Raw genomic sequence first — 14,374 nt, 5'->3', positions numbered from 1 at the left:
TACAACTGCGACTTTTGTGGAAAAAGGTTCAGTGACAAACAGTACCGAAATAGACACCTACGGATTCACACTGGAAATGATGTTTCCTGCTGTGATCAGTGTGGGAAACTGTTTCCAACAGATGCACAGTTACAACAACACATGTTTAGCCACACTGAGGAGAGACCTTATAAATGTGACCTGTGTGAGAAGACTTTTAAATCTCCACATCAGCTGAATAAACACCAACAGATCCACACCAGAAAGTAACTCTACAAGTGCAGTTACTGTGAGGATGTATTTACCTTTTTATCCTGTATTTTTAACCTGATTGTTTGGAACAAGTCTGATCAGTAAACTTATGGAGTTATACTGAATGAACTGTTTGGGAAAATGAAGAATCATTTTCTCTCAGTAAGCTGAGTGTTATAATGTAAACAGTAAAATGTAATTGGACGTTGGCAGAGATGCTCTTTATTTCAGGCGACATTCAGAATAAAAATAAATAAAGCAGAGCAACACAGATGGATCCAGTTCTCTGCCCTGTCGTCGCTGTGGTGGTGGGAAAGAGTTTTTTTGTAAGCTTTGTGGAAAAGCTTCCAATCATCAACTGGACCTAAATCCACATCAACGCAGCCACACTGGAGACAAATGAACTACTGCAAAGAATGTGGGAGAGGCTTTCCACACACCAAGTACATTAAAAATACATGAACTCTTTCACAGTGGGGTCAAAAAGCACATCTGTGACCAGTGTGGGTCATCCTTCACCACTGGACGTGAGCTCAATGAAAAAGCATAAGGGAATCCACACAGGAGAGACACCATACAAGTGCAGACACTGTGACAAAAGCTTTTCACAATCAGGTCATCGTAACAAACATGAACGTACACACATGGAAGTGAACTTCAGCTGTGACCAGTGTGACAAGAGCTTCAGGAATCTCAGTTCATACTCCGAACATAAACGATCCCACACTGTAAATAAACTGTTTCACTGTTACCAATGTGCAAAAACCTTCACTTAATTGTCTGCTCTGTGCAAACATCAGCCTGATCATGCAGGACTGAAATCACTGGATCACAATGAATCTGAAGAGAGAGAAAGATCCTCTTCTGGTTTCAGGCTCAGACTTAAAAACCTTGAGATCAGGCTCCACAGAGTTCAGATGGAATCTCCTGTAAAGAGTGTCAGCTGATGTCACACTTGGATCTGATGAGGTAGCTCTGATTTCTGGAGCTGCAGTGAATAATCCTGAATGTTACATTTAGGAAGCTGCATGTATAGATATTAGGGGTGCAACGATACACAAAATTCACGGTTCGGTTCGGTTCGATACTTTGGTGTCACGGTTCGATATTTTTTCGATACAAAAAAATGTTCATGCATTTTTAATTTGTCATTTATTAAAATTATAAATATATATTTTAACTCAAAAGTACAGTTTTTAAATTTAACCCTAACCCTTGTGCGTGTTTTTTATTTTGACAGCGAATGCGCACCTGCGGACCACTTATGTGCAGCCCTGGTTATTTAGCTCATCATATTGCAGCCACAGAAATTCTTTTGTCCATGAAACCATAAAGCTGCACTTTCTTTTTGCCTTATAGTCTGATTTGTCATAACTTCTCCGTTTTGTGGTAAGCTTTTCTTTGGCTGTCACTTCTTCACCCTGACCTGTCTTATTTGGCTCAGCAGAACTGAAATGCTTTTACACGCTCACTCACATACAGTGGGGCAAAAAAGTATTTAGTCAGCCACCGATTGTGCAAGTTCCCCCACCTAAAATGATGACAGAGGTCAGTAATTTGCACCAGAGGTACACTTCAACTGTGAGAGACAGAATGTGAAAAAAAAATCCATGAATTCACATGGTAGGATTTGTAAAGAATTTATTCGTAAATCAGGGTGGAAAATAAGTATTTGGTCAATAACAAAAATACAACTCAATACTTTGTAACATAACCTTTGTTGGCAATAACAGAGGTCAAACGTTTACTATAGGTCTTTACCAGGTTTGCACACACAGTAGCTGGTATTTTGGCCCATTCCTCCATGCAGATCTTCTCGAGAGCAGTGATGTTTTGGGGCTGTCGCCGAGCAACACGGACTTTCAACTCCCACCACAGATTTTCTATGGGGTTGAGGTCTGGAGACTGGCTAGGCCACTCCAGGACTTTCAAATGCTTCTTACGGAGCCACTCCTTTGTTGCCCGGGCGGTGTGTTTTGGATCATTGTCATGTTGGAAGACCCAGCCTCGTTTCATCTTCAAAGTTCTCACTGATGGAAGGTGGTTTTGGCTCAAAATCTCACGATACATGGCCCCATTCATTCTGTCCTTAACACGCATCAGTCGTCCTGTCCCCTTGGCAGAAAAACAGCCCCATAGCATGATGTTTCCACCCCCATGCTTCACAGTAGGTATGGTGTTCTTGGGATGCAACTCAGTATTCTTCTTCCTCCAAACACGACGAGTTGAGTTTATACCAAAAAGTTCTACTTTGGTTTCATCTGACCACATGACATTCTCCCAATCCTCTGCTGTATCATCCATGTGCTCTCTGGCAAACTTCAGACGGGCCTGAACATGCACTGGCTTCAGCAGCGGAACACGTCTGGCACTGCGGGATTTGATTCCCTGCCATTGTAGTGTGTTACTGATGGTGACCTTTGTTACTTTGGTCCCAGCTCTCTGCAGGTCATTCACCAGGTCCCCCCGTGTGGTTCTGGGATCTTTGCTCACCGTTCTCATGATCATTTTGACCCCACGGGATGAGATCTTGCGTGGAGCCCCAGATCGAGGGAGATTATCAGTGGTCTTGTATGTCTTCCATTTCCTGATGATTGCTCCCACAGTTGATTTTTTTCACACCAAGCTGCTTGCCTATTGTAGATTCACTCTTCCCAGTCTGGTGCAGGTCTACAATACTTTTCCTGGTGTCCTTCGAAAGCTCTTTGGTCTTGGCCATGGCGGAGTTTGGAGTCTGACTGTTTGAGGCTGTGGACAGGTGTCTTTTATACAGATGATGAGTTCAAACAGGTGCCATTCATACAGGTAACGAGTGGGGGACAGAAAAGTGTCTTACAGAAGACGTTACAGGTCTGTGAGAGCCAGAGATTTTCCATGTTTGAGGTGACCAAATACTTTTTTTCCACCCTGATTTACGAATAAATTCTTTACAAATCCTACCATGTGAATTCATGGATTTTTTTTCACATTCTGTCTCTCACAGTTGAAGTGTACCTCTGGTGCAAATTACTGACCTCTGTCATCATTTTAAGTGGGGGAACTTGCACAATCGGTGGCTGACTAAATACTTTTTTGCCCCACTGTAAGCTCAGCGATTCTCTGCGCGATCAACCTCTCACATGTTTAAGCTTGCTGCGGGAGATTTCACTTGTCATGTTTGCATAGTAAGCTAACGATTAATAAGACGATGTCAGAGGAATTGGTGCACAAATTATCATCACTCACAGATCAGTGCTGTCGCTCTCTATACACAGTTCGCACGATTGCAAAGTGAAAGCAAAAAAACAAGCGCAAATTCAAACGCGACTTCAATATGTCACATATTGACAGTGGCTCACCGATGCCAATGACATAATTACCCAGCTACATTTCTGAAAGAATGCAAAAGCATTGACATATATTTTTCCTACAATAGCCCGACGGGCAGGGCAGAGATAGATTTTGGTAGCCCGACTGAAAAAATCGCTAGCTCCGGGACGTCGGGCTAGCGATATTGCGAGCTCTGTATCTGATTGAGGAATCACTCATCTTTGGAAAAGAGAGTTTATTACAGAGAAATGGCTCTTTCCAAAATAAAAGCTATACTATCCGCTTCTTCAGGGCTATATTCTCAGCAGCATAAGGAGAATCATGTGCTAACAGCTGTCTAAATGACTCGGCTAAAGTTAGTAGCATGCTTGCTTTTTTTTGTCTGCTTCCACTTGTCTTTGCACTAGGATGATGTCGGCGTAAATGTGCAGTCATATTCATTGTGTTCCCACTAGTGCTTTCAGGTTGATCTCGTTGAAATGACCTTAACGCCACAACACGGCAAATCTCCGTTAACAAGCTACCGCTGATCGCTCCGTGCATGGGGCTAGACGGCAAACACGTTAACGAGCTAACTGCGCTAACACACTAGTTCACACCAATTGAGCATTGCATGGCACATCCAACATACTGTTTTACTTTAGTCCATGACTCGCTTACCTTCAGGTTCATACGTCACATGAAAACCAAAATAGTTCCAAACGCCAGATCTGAATGAGGTTCAATTTGCCTGTTGCAAGTAGAGCTTAACTTCTGTCTTGCTAGCTTGCCCTGTGCTCTTCCTTCTGACTATGCTGTCTGTGTTGAGCGCAGAGTGGATCTGCGCTCGACAGTGCAGCCTAGGCGGAGTAGTCGAACACAGATTCACTGAGCGCTCAAAACAGACAGCATTGTCAGAAGGAAAATTGATAAAATAAATTACAAATGTTGTATTGTTCGATACATATGCGTACCGAACCGAAGGCACTGTATCGAACGGTTCAATATCGATACGAATATCGTTGCACCCCTAATAGATATGTATATCAAGTTTATGTTTTTTCCTTTGAGGGATTTTTATTCTCTAAAATGTTATCCCTGTTACATTTTAACCTTTGTTCCCTTAGGACACAGTAGTGTTTAGTAGTTGTACTATTAAAGTTATAGGAATGTCTTTTCTTTCTTCTTTTTTTTAACCAAACTGGTATTCTATCAAAAATCAAATATGGATATGTAAATCATTTCTTTTATTTGAACTTTTTTAGCTTTTCCAAAATTAACTTCTTTTTTATGTATTCATTGCATGTTTCACCTCAGTTAAATTTCTATCCTTCATTCATATTTAAACTTTTGCTGTGGTAAAATCTTCTCTTAAATCCTTTTCTCTCAAAACTACAAATGTTTTCACAGCAGTTGCTCTTAAAGCTTCCAAAATGAACTAAATCTGTCCACCAGCTTTGAAACAACACCTGCTGTGACTTTATGTCCAGAAAAAAGAAACTCAAGCTGAACTGGTTTTGGGCTGTATTTCCATGTAATACTTTTTTTTGTTTTCCAGTGATGCTGTGTAACCTTTATTTAATTAGGGAAAGAACACAATATTCACAGTGGCAGCAAAGAACTGTTAAAAGTTAAAAACAGCAAGTATAAAATTTTAGATCACTCATATATCTGCAAAGAACGTTATAACATTACTGTTGGCTACATGTCCACAAAGTTATGTATAGGGGTGGGTTTTTAATTATCGATTTATCAATTAAAATCGGTTCTAGCTTGGATAATGTGATATCGATTCATTAAAATCCTGAATTGATTTTTTAATACAAATTTATTTTGACCAAAATGCCAGAATTTCAGGTTAAACCTCAGAAAATTTCAACAAATAACAACAACCAAACAGCTGAAATAGTAAATGAGAGCAGGAACACGATTCTGCACAAAGACGTAAACACAAAGCGTGGATCCACCGACGGATCAGAATCAGCGACATGTCGCCTTTCTCTCACGACAGCACGGACACGGTCGGGGCTGAAAGCCGACAGCTCGCTGATGTTTCGGTGGGTCCGTGCTTTGAGTTCACGCCCTTTTTCCACTAGATTCTGAAGCTGCAGGTTTTTTCTCTCTCCAAACAATATTGACTAAACCAGCAGCTAAAGAAGATCCAACCCTTCACATAAACTTCGTGATAATTTCCTCTGACTTTTGCTGTTTTACTTCCACAACAATAAAATCACACTTCATGCACAGCTCTCTCCCCCTCTCTCCCTCTGTCTTTCTGTCTATGTGTACTTCAAGAACAGTTTCCCATCAAAAAAATCTGTTTTCTGCATTATTCGCTTGTTTATTACGCACAAGTCTACCGTTGTTTACAGCGCTGTCGGCCGCTGTTTTTTCCCTTTTACCTAATTCTGAAAAGAAAGTCTCATTTCTGCTGTTCAATAGGCTACTGAACAAATTCAAACTTTTTAAAATTATGCGAAATTTCAAAACGCTTAGCCGTGTCTCTAATAAAACCTCTGTAACTTTGCTCTGCTTCACTTCAGCAGCATCAGCTAAGGTTCATATGTTGATTAATGGTTTTCTTTCGTTTTCAATGTACTGCTGAATATTTTTATAAAATCCCAGGCCAGGAAAATCAACTTCGTGTTTTTCAGTGTTTTATCCTCAGCTGTTGTGCATCTGCACTTTATTGTTGTCAATGTCTACGCATGGGACAGAGTGAAACGTAATTTCAATTCCTTTGTATGGCAAGTACATTTGAAGAAATTGACAAATAAAGTTTTCTATTCTATTCTATTCTAGCTACTTCGACACAAAGGCATCTGCTGTGATGCTCACACCTTTGATAGAGTCTAGCAAGTGTCAGCTTTTTTTTATAGATATAAAAATATGGAAATGTATTGATGCAGGACCTGAATGATGATATATGGAATGTGGAATATCTGTCCATGCAGACAATATTGATTTGTAACTTAAAATTTCCTGCTGCCTGCCACTGAAGGCAGTGGGGAGAGGTAACAATTAGGCAGTGCATTTACCGTGGCATATAATGTCATCTTTTCTCATTATAGTCCACTTTGACCAGCAGGTTTGTGACAGTTGGCTTAACATACCGAGCCAAGGAATCTAAATATACATTTGGCATCTCAGGGAGGCTACCAAAAATCATCACCTCAGTCTTTTTATCATTGAATTTTAAAAAGTTAAGAGACATCCAAGCCTTAATGTCATCAAGACACTGAAGTAATGGTTGTATGGAATATGTGCCTTTTTTCTGTAGAGGGACATATATCTGACAGTCATCAGCATAGAAGTGAAATGCAATGCTGTGTTTTCTCAGTATAGATCCAAGAGAGAGCAGATACAAAGAAAAGAGAAGGGGGCCTAGAACTGAGCTCTGTGGGACACCACACAAGAGAGGAGCGGAGGACGACACATGGTCACAGAGACTGACACAAAATGTTTGCCCCGCCAAGTAGGACCTGAACCACTCAAGTGCCCACCCAGTGCTCCAAATGACAGAGTAAAGTGCATGGTCCACAGTATCAAATGCAACTGTCAAATCTAAAAGTACAAGAACAACACAGTCCCCAGCATCAGTGGCTAAAAATATGTCATTAAAAACTTGTAAAATGGCTGATTCAGTGCTATGAAAGGGTTTAAAACCAAATTGGAAAATGTGTAAAACATTTTGCTTTTTCAGGAAGGTCATTCATTGACTGTCAACTCTCTTTTCAAGAATTTTGGAAAGAAAAGGTAGTTAGAAGAAAGGCCTGTAATTTGCAAGAATCGTAAGATCAAGAACTGTTTTTTTTTAAACAGGTGTTTGACTACAGTATGTAAAGATTTTGGGGGCTACATCTGACAATGTGGATGACAAAAATGGATTGAAACTGAAAAATGGTGTGAAATCGAAAAAAAAAATTGTAAGTGAAAACAAAAAAATTACAGTTTCAATTAATTGTTTTTCACTATCAATTTTTTTTCGGTTTCAAAACAAGATTTTTCAGTACATTTATTTCAGTTACAATATTTTTTTTCGGTTTCGCTTCAAGGTGGCATCGTTCTGATTCCATATTGTCCTCCCCACGATGACGTTTTCATCGAGGCCAAGGAAAAGAGTTTAGGAAAAGGAGATTGGCGCTACTTTTGAAATAACACTCCACTGGGTTACGTTGTGCAGCTGAGTCACGTGACCGCACAGCAACAAATCACAGCGGAGTCAGATAAAGGGGGCGGAGCAAACTGTGTGTGCAGGAGAGGAGTCGAGCAGAGAGAGCTGCTTTTTTATGAAACGGTTGTAAAGTAGTAAACTTACTGGAACATATACCACTACCAACGTTTGGATCGATATCTGCATCGATCTGAACACCCTTGTCTCCTGGATCCTAGCTGAGATCAGCGTGAACCACGTGGGTCTCTGCTCCCTGATCTGTTTCCTGTGTTTGGAAAGTGTTCCAGCTTTATCACGGAGTTTCTCTCGGTTTGTGGGCTCGTCTAAAGGTAAGCATCGAGCTAACTTTAATGTGGGTTCAGTTTATGCTGAGTTTAGCTCTGTTGAGAATAATAGATTGCTTGGTAGACATTGGAGTTAGACAGACTGTAGAGTTTGTGATTGCTTGCAACATCATAATATGGCGGTTGCTGGGGGAAAAGAATACATAAAGAAAAATAGTCTTGGAATATGAACAAAAGGATGGGGTGCAGGGCAGGAGAACAACCAACCCCCACCCCAGGACATGAAGCCACAGGTAGTGGGGGAGCGCAACTCCAGGGTGAGAGTAGTGGAAGCTTGCTGAGAAGGAGGCTTTGGAGCGTGATGTCACAGGGGTGGGCGTGGAAAGCATTTTGGCCTGACGCGCCATTTTCTGGCAAAGCTCAAGTATGGGCTCAAAATGTGATCATAAATATTTTGTACTTGTAAATCAGGATTTGTGTATGTGTATGTGTTTACGACTGTGCGTAAACCCCCCCTAATATTGGTATGATCTGAGCTCAGGCACTAAGCAGGACGGGGCAGCTACTGCCTGCGAGTTAGTGAATGGTAAATGGCCTGTATTTAGAGAAACTGTGATATTCTGGATTAGGCTCTTTGAAAAGATCAGGACAGAAGGACGTGGATAGGTGCCTTTATTGAACAGCAGGACATCACACACTAACTTGTTGTTTTCTTAGCGTGCAGAAAACTACTCTTTTTGTTGTTATATATTGGTCAACCAAGAACTAGCCCTGTAACAGGCACTTCTGTATTTTACCACTGGGGGGCAACAATTCACTCTATTACAAAACTGTTTTTGTTCATCTGTTGATTTTTTTATGAGCTTTGTTTGATTTGTTGAGTATCTGAGGCTGAGACCGTAAAAACATGATTGTTGACCTGTATTTATATAGCGCTTTACATATCCAGTCATCCACCCATTCACACACACATTCACACACTGGTGATGGCAAGCTACATTGTAGCCACAGCCACCCTGGGGCGCACTGACAGAGGCGAGGCTGCCGACACTGGCCCTCTGACCACCACCAGTAGGCAACGGGTGAAGTGTCTTGCCCAAGGACACAATGACCGAGACTGTCCAAGCCGGGGCTCGAACCGGCAACCTTCCGATTACAAGGCGAACTCCCAACTCTTGAGCCACAATCGCCCCGCAGTGATGATGTGATGGGATTTCCGGCTCTTTCAGCTCGGCTCACTAAAAAGAGCCGGCTCTTTCGGCTCCGAACCGGCTCTTCAGGTTGTTTTGTTGCTATAATTAATTTATTATTAACAATAATATAAAATTATGCACAAAAGGAATTACTACTGTAAAAAAAGAAGTGGTTTTATTTATATATGTTTATATATAAATATATGCGGTGGCCCCTAGAGACAAAACATGTACAAACTCCAAAACACATTTCTAGCGTTAACTGAACTTTCAAAAACGCTACCTAGATCACTTAAATTACACAATTGAAAGCATGTGTGTATTGTTTGTGTATTTATACACAAGCACTCATATATATTCAAATAATAAAAAAAAAAGAAAAGTTCATTTACCTGTTACTACCACACACCAAGTTGGTACTTGCTGGCTTGTGTGGCCACTAGGTAACAAAAGCTCAACACTGCGCCCGAGCATCCTGGAGCACTTCTGTTGTGTTTTGTACGTGTTTTGGAGTTTTTACATGCTTTGTCTCTAGGGGCCACTGTAAATATACTTTTATTTATTCACTCCACACAAAATGTAATAAATAAATAATTTAATACAAAAACCAACTATTTACATTTCAACTTTTAACTATTTAAATTTTCAGCTTTTTTCCTTTTAAACAAATTTAAAGTGAAAGAACACAAAACACTGCAAACCACAACACAATTAAATATAAATTAAAATATGAAAACAAAAAGAACATGCATATTCTCTGCCATTTGGGCCTGCATGAATAAGCTTTCTGAATCCTTTATCATCCGCAACTGAATATAGTTTTGGATGATTACTATACCTTTCTAATGTGACGTTGATGTCCCTGGCTGTTTCCCTCCGGCTCTGTTCCTGTGCTACTGCCAGTGTAACTACTGCCCCTCCCCCCTCTTTCCAGCGCAAAGCACAAGGCTCGTGTGCGGAGTGACGCTGAAAAAAAAAGTGAGAGAGAGAGAGAGAGAGAGAGAGAGAGAGAGAGAGAGAGGCTCCCAATAAGGAGCCGGCTCGCATCGTTCACTCCAAAGAGCCGGCTCTAAGAGCCATTTCATTCGCGACCGACACATCACTACTGCAAGTGCGCTGTTGGAGAAACGGAGCTAGGCAGACAGAGGAGAACTGAAGATTGACCAGGTACCAAAGTAAATCATTCATACTGTACAAAAAATGTAAATATGACGGTGTACTTGCTCTTCAAGTTAATCAACAAATGGCGAAATGAAAAGCCGAACAACAACAATGCTGTTTCTTTAGAGAGTCTTAGCTTATGTGTGTTTATTTCATATTTTCAGTTGTTTCCCTCCACGGCTAAATAAATCGGTTTCAGTAATGCACTGATATACAAGAGTGGACATAAGGAGCTTCTTTCAAAGAAAAAACTCAGGTAGATGTTATTTTATATATTATGCTTTGTATGTTGTTCAGTATATCTATGCAAAACAAGAGGACTTTCAATACACAGCAGTATATTCACAGTTGAAACCAGATATTTACATACAATTTATGGAAAACACAAGAACATTTTTTTTACTGTACAACATCAATTTAGAGTAAACTTGTTTTGTTTTAGATAAATAAATATTGAAATATCTTTTGAATTACTTAAATGTCAGAATAAAGAGAGACAGAGCTGTTTATTTTTTATCACTTTCATCAAATTTAGGAGTACATATACAGTAAGTTTATTGTTAATTAATAAGAAAACTCCAGACGATTCCATTCTGCGCTGAAGAAGCTTCTGATAGGTTAGTAGAGTCCATGTGAGTAAATTGGTGGAACAGCTGTGGATGCATATAAGACAAAACACAGAGCCTGTTTCTTTGAAATGGGAAAATTAAGAGATGTCAACCAAAACACCAGGAAAAGGATTGTGGAGCTCCATAAGTGTGGCTCAATTTTGAATACAATTTGGTGCCATTTAAAATTAAGAAATACAGATAGTTTCTCCATTTACTCTTAAAGTTAACAAATATGTTTTTTATATTTATCAATCTAAAAAAATAAACATTTACCGTATTTCCCGGACTATAAAAGCGCACCTGAATATTAGCCGCACAAGCTAAAATCAGGGGAAAATCCTGTTTTGTACATACATTAGCCGCACCTGACTAAAAGCCGCAGGTGTTTCAATGTTGACTTATCATATGTAAGAGAATATGCACAAAGCAAATTGTCAGGAAAGAGATGGCTGTTTGGAGACACACCTCTTTTATTAATATTTTGAAAAACAAGTTATGGATACATATTTGCATAACTTTTTAGGTATATGTACAAGTAGCGGTAATTACAAGTACGAAACATGTACTGTGCTTCATAAATGAGTAACAAATGTAGTACATAACAATAACCTACAGCACACCAGAAAAATAGATTGGACTACCTTTTAGGCTCAGGTGCAGTGACACGGCTTTAACAAGAAGAAAAGTCAGTCATTCACCACCATCTTTCGCTTCTTCCTGCGCACTAAAACCACCAAAGCCCTCTTCTCCAGTGTCGGATACGAACAGGCTCAGGATGGCTACGTCATCCACTCTCAGCTTCTTTCCTTCATTGTCACTTACAAAACCAAAGAAATCCTTGTTGTCAGTGTCGGAGTCGAACACCCTCAGAAAGGCCGTGGTGTCCTCCTCTCCATCATGCAGCAGTCCAGCCCTTCGACATCCGTTGGTGATCATGGATGTTTTCACACTTTTCCACGCTGTCAGATTCCACCGGTGGAATTGAGCATAACTTGCTTTTCGCAAGTTTATTGCCGCACATCATCCACGACTCCCGCTGAACGCGTAGCTTTAATTTGAAGTTTGTTTTTCGTGCTACTTGTACAGCACTATGTTGCCTGGCGGATGGACACGTGACCAACATACCACTCTTGAACCCCGATACTGTGTGTCTGATCACATGCCCTTCCGCCAGGCAACGTAGTGCCGTACAACAGCGGAACAAACAAAACAAATTGTCTTACGATATGATAAAAATCATGGACAATCCATAGAAAAGCCGCACCTGACTAAAAGCTGCAGGGTTCAAAGCTTGTGCAAAAAGTAGCGGCTTATAGCCCGACAATTACGGTAGTCTGATTTGATGTTACAATTAAAAAAAGTGTATCTGTTTTGATCTGAAGAGTATGTAAATATCTGGTTTCAACTGTATATTTGATGATTGTCAGCACTAAGAGGGAGAGAGAGGAACAGAGAGGGAGAGAGAGAAGAATGAGGACAGAACAGTAAGGGAACAAGAGCAGGTGAGAAACACATGTTAGTCAAATGGTTGTTTACCAAAATCTGTATCATAGGTACTTGTGTATCTCGTACCTAGTGTTTCTTTTCAGGTTTGTTATTTTTCAAGTTATATATTTATTAAGTTATGCAGGCTTATGAAGGTTAAATAATTATATAAACGGGTCTATGATGATTTTTAGTGCTACTATCATCTAGTTCTGATTCTGGTTCTGTCTTGGTTAAGTCCTAAGTGGTCCTGATTTTGAACTGTTGTAGTCCTGTTTTAATTCCGGATCAGTTCTGGGTCTGGTTGAATTGGGGTTTAGTCCTCGTGTCTTGATGCAGCCCCAACTTTGTTCTGCCTTGCTGCTTAATTAAAATACTAGTTTAAGGTGTCCTGCATATGTGATATATATATTTTCCTATATGAAGTCATTCTTTTTTGAACAAAATTCATAATAAAGCCTATTAATCTTTCACTCATTTCTACCCTCACTTAATTTCCTTTTGCTGCTCAGCTCTCACACAGTGGCTCAGTTATGCTCCAATTGATCTTTCAGTAATGTCTACCCCCCCCCCCCCCCCCCCCCCCCCAAAAAAAAGAATCCCACATCCATACTACCCTTTAGGGCTAAGCCCCGGGTGTTTCAGATGTCTGCTTCCGCCTCTGGTGTGGACTATGAAATACGGCAGTGGATTAAAGACCCAGAGTACTTACCGCCACTGTCCTACCCCGATATCTTCACGTATCTTGTTAACCCTGACCCTAACCCTCACGTTCGGATTTCGGAGTGCCCTATGTTTAACGTTGGTAACCAGTCTGGATTTGTTTGATTCATTTCATAGGCAGGCTTCCCTACAGTTGTGCGAAAGAGTTAGCAAATCGTTACATAGCACGTATGTCTCCACAGTCACTCAATTCTATGTTTGTTTGCAATTTCTATAACCTTCAAGAACCCCAACGATAATATTATTAAGCTATAAAGAGTGATATGAACATACAGAACTTGCCGGAGTAAAAATGTCTGGAGCACACCAACCGATATCTGGAGATGGAAGCAAACTGGATATCAAGCCGTCGCATGGCTGCTATCCAGGCTAGACTCCTTCGTTTTGTAAGGTCCGCCATATAAGCTCCCTCATGATGCTTCCAGGTTGGGAAAGAATAAAAAAGACAAACCCTTTTTAAGCTTATTCCACAGCCGGCAAGACAGCAAGTACGAACCATGGCTGTTGTGTGTGCCTTCACTCCTTTTTCGCTTGCTCTTTGTTTGGACCCGGAAAATGGCACATCAGCCCAAAATCCTTTCCACGCCCACCCCCGTGACATCACGCTCCAAAGCCCTATGGCAGTCACAACTTCCACAGTAGCAGGTAGGATTTTTCTTTTTTTGTTGACGGCTAGTTTTACCTTTCCATACGGATGGTCTGTTTATGTTTTGATCAAGAGCCTTTTTTGGGCAGCTGAAGAGGAGAAGTCCATCTTATGGCCAACCTTTGACTGTATCTTGGTCATATTACCCAGCAAAACCCAGTATCCAAGTTCATCTGTAACAGTCCTTTTATATAATACAGGAAAAATGAAAATAAATAGTTTATTTTGATGCATTATAATATTTCCAATGGTGTAATTTCAGTTCTAAGGATCCCAGAAACAATACGGAAAAGCACAAAGTCAAACATCATCATCATCATTTATTTATATAGCACTTTAAAAACACACCTAGTAGACCAAAGTGTTGTACAATACTAATATGCACATGACTTTTATGAACATCAACATAGGCTTATAAGGCCCACAAAAATGACGTCACTTCCGGTTTCGGGCAGGTAATGGCGGACATGCAATAATTTGCACTCATGTATATGCCAACGTAAGAAGTGTTATGAACATCGGCAAAGCGTGTTTCTGGAATATTATCTTTTTTTTGCTGCAAGTTTGGAATATTATGT

The 14,374-nt window shown here is 40.4% G+C and overlaps 1 long non-coding RNA gene across 1 annotated transcript; it reads right to left on the bottom strand.

Annotated features, from left to right (window-relative positions):
- Positions 1-1,114: 1,114 nt before the first annotated feature.
- Positions 1,115-14,164, bottom strand: LOC120728285. The gene is made up of 3 exons (XR_005694685.1): positions 14,154-14,164; positions 11,935-11,937; positions 1,115-1,255 (listed from the first exon to the last, which is right to left on the bottom strand). It is a non-coding gene; the product is annotated as an uncharacterized LOC120728285 (long non-coding RNA).
- Between the last annotated feature and the right edge of the window lie 210 nt (positions 14,165-14,374).

This window comes from Simochromis diagramma, unplaced genomic scaffold (assembly GCF_900408965.1).
Source record: "Simochromis diagramma unplaced genomic scaffold, fSimDia1.1 OVJJ01000341.1, whole genome shotgun sequence".
NCBI lineage: Eukaryota > Metazoa > Chordata > Actinopteri > Cichliformes > Cichlidae > Simochromis > Simochromis diagramma.
Note: the sequence above shows the minus strand (reverse complement) of the source record. Positions and strands in the feature narration are given on the sequence as shown.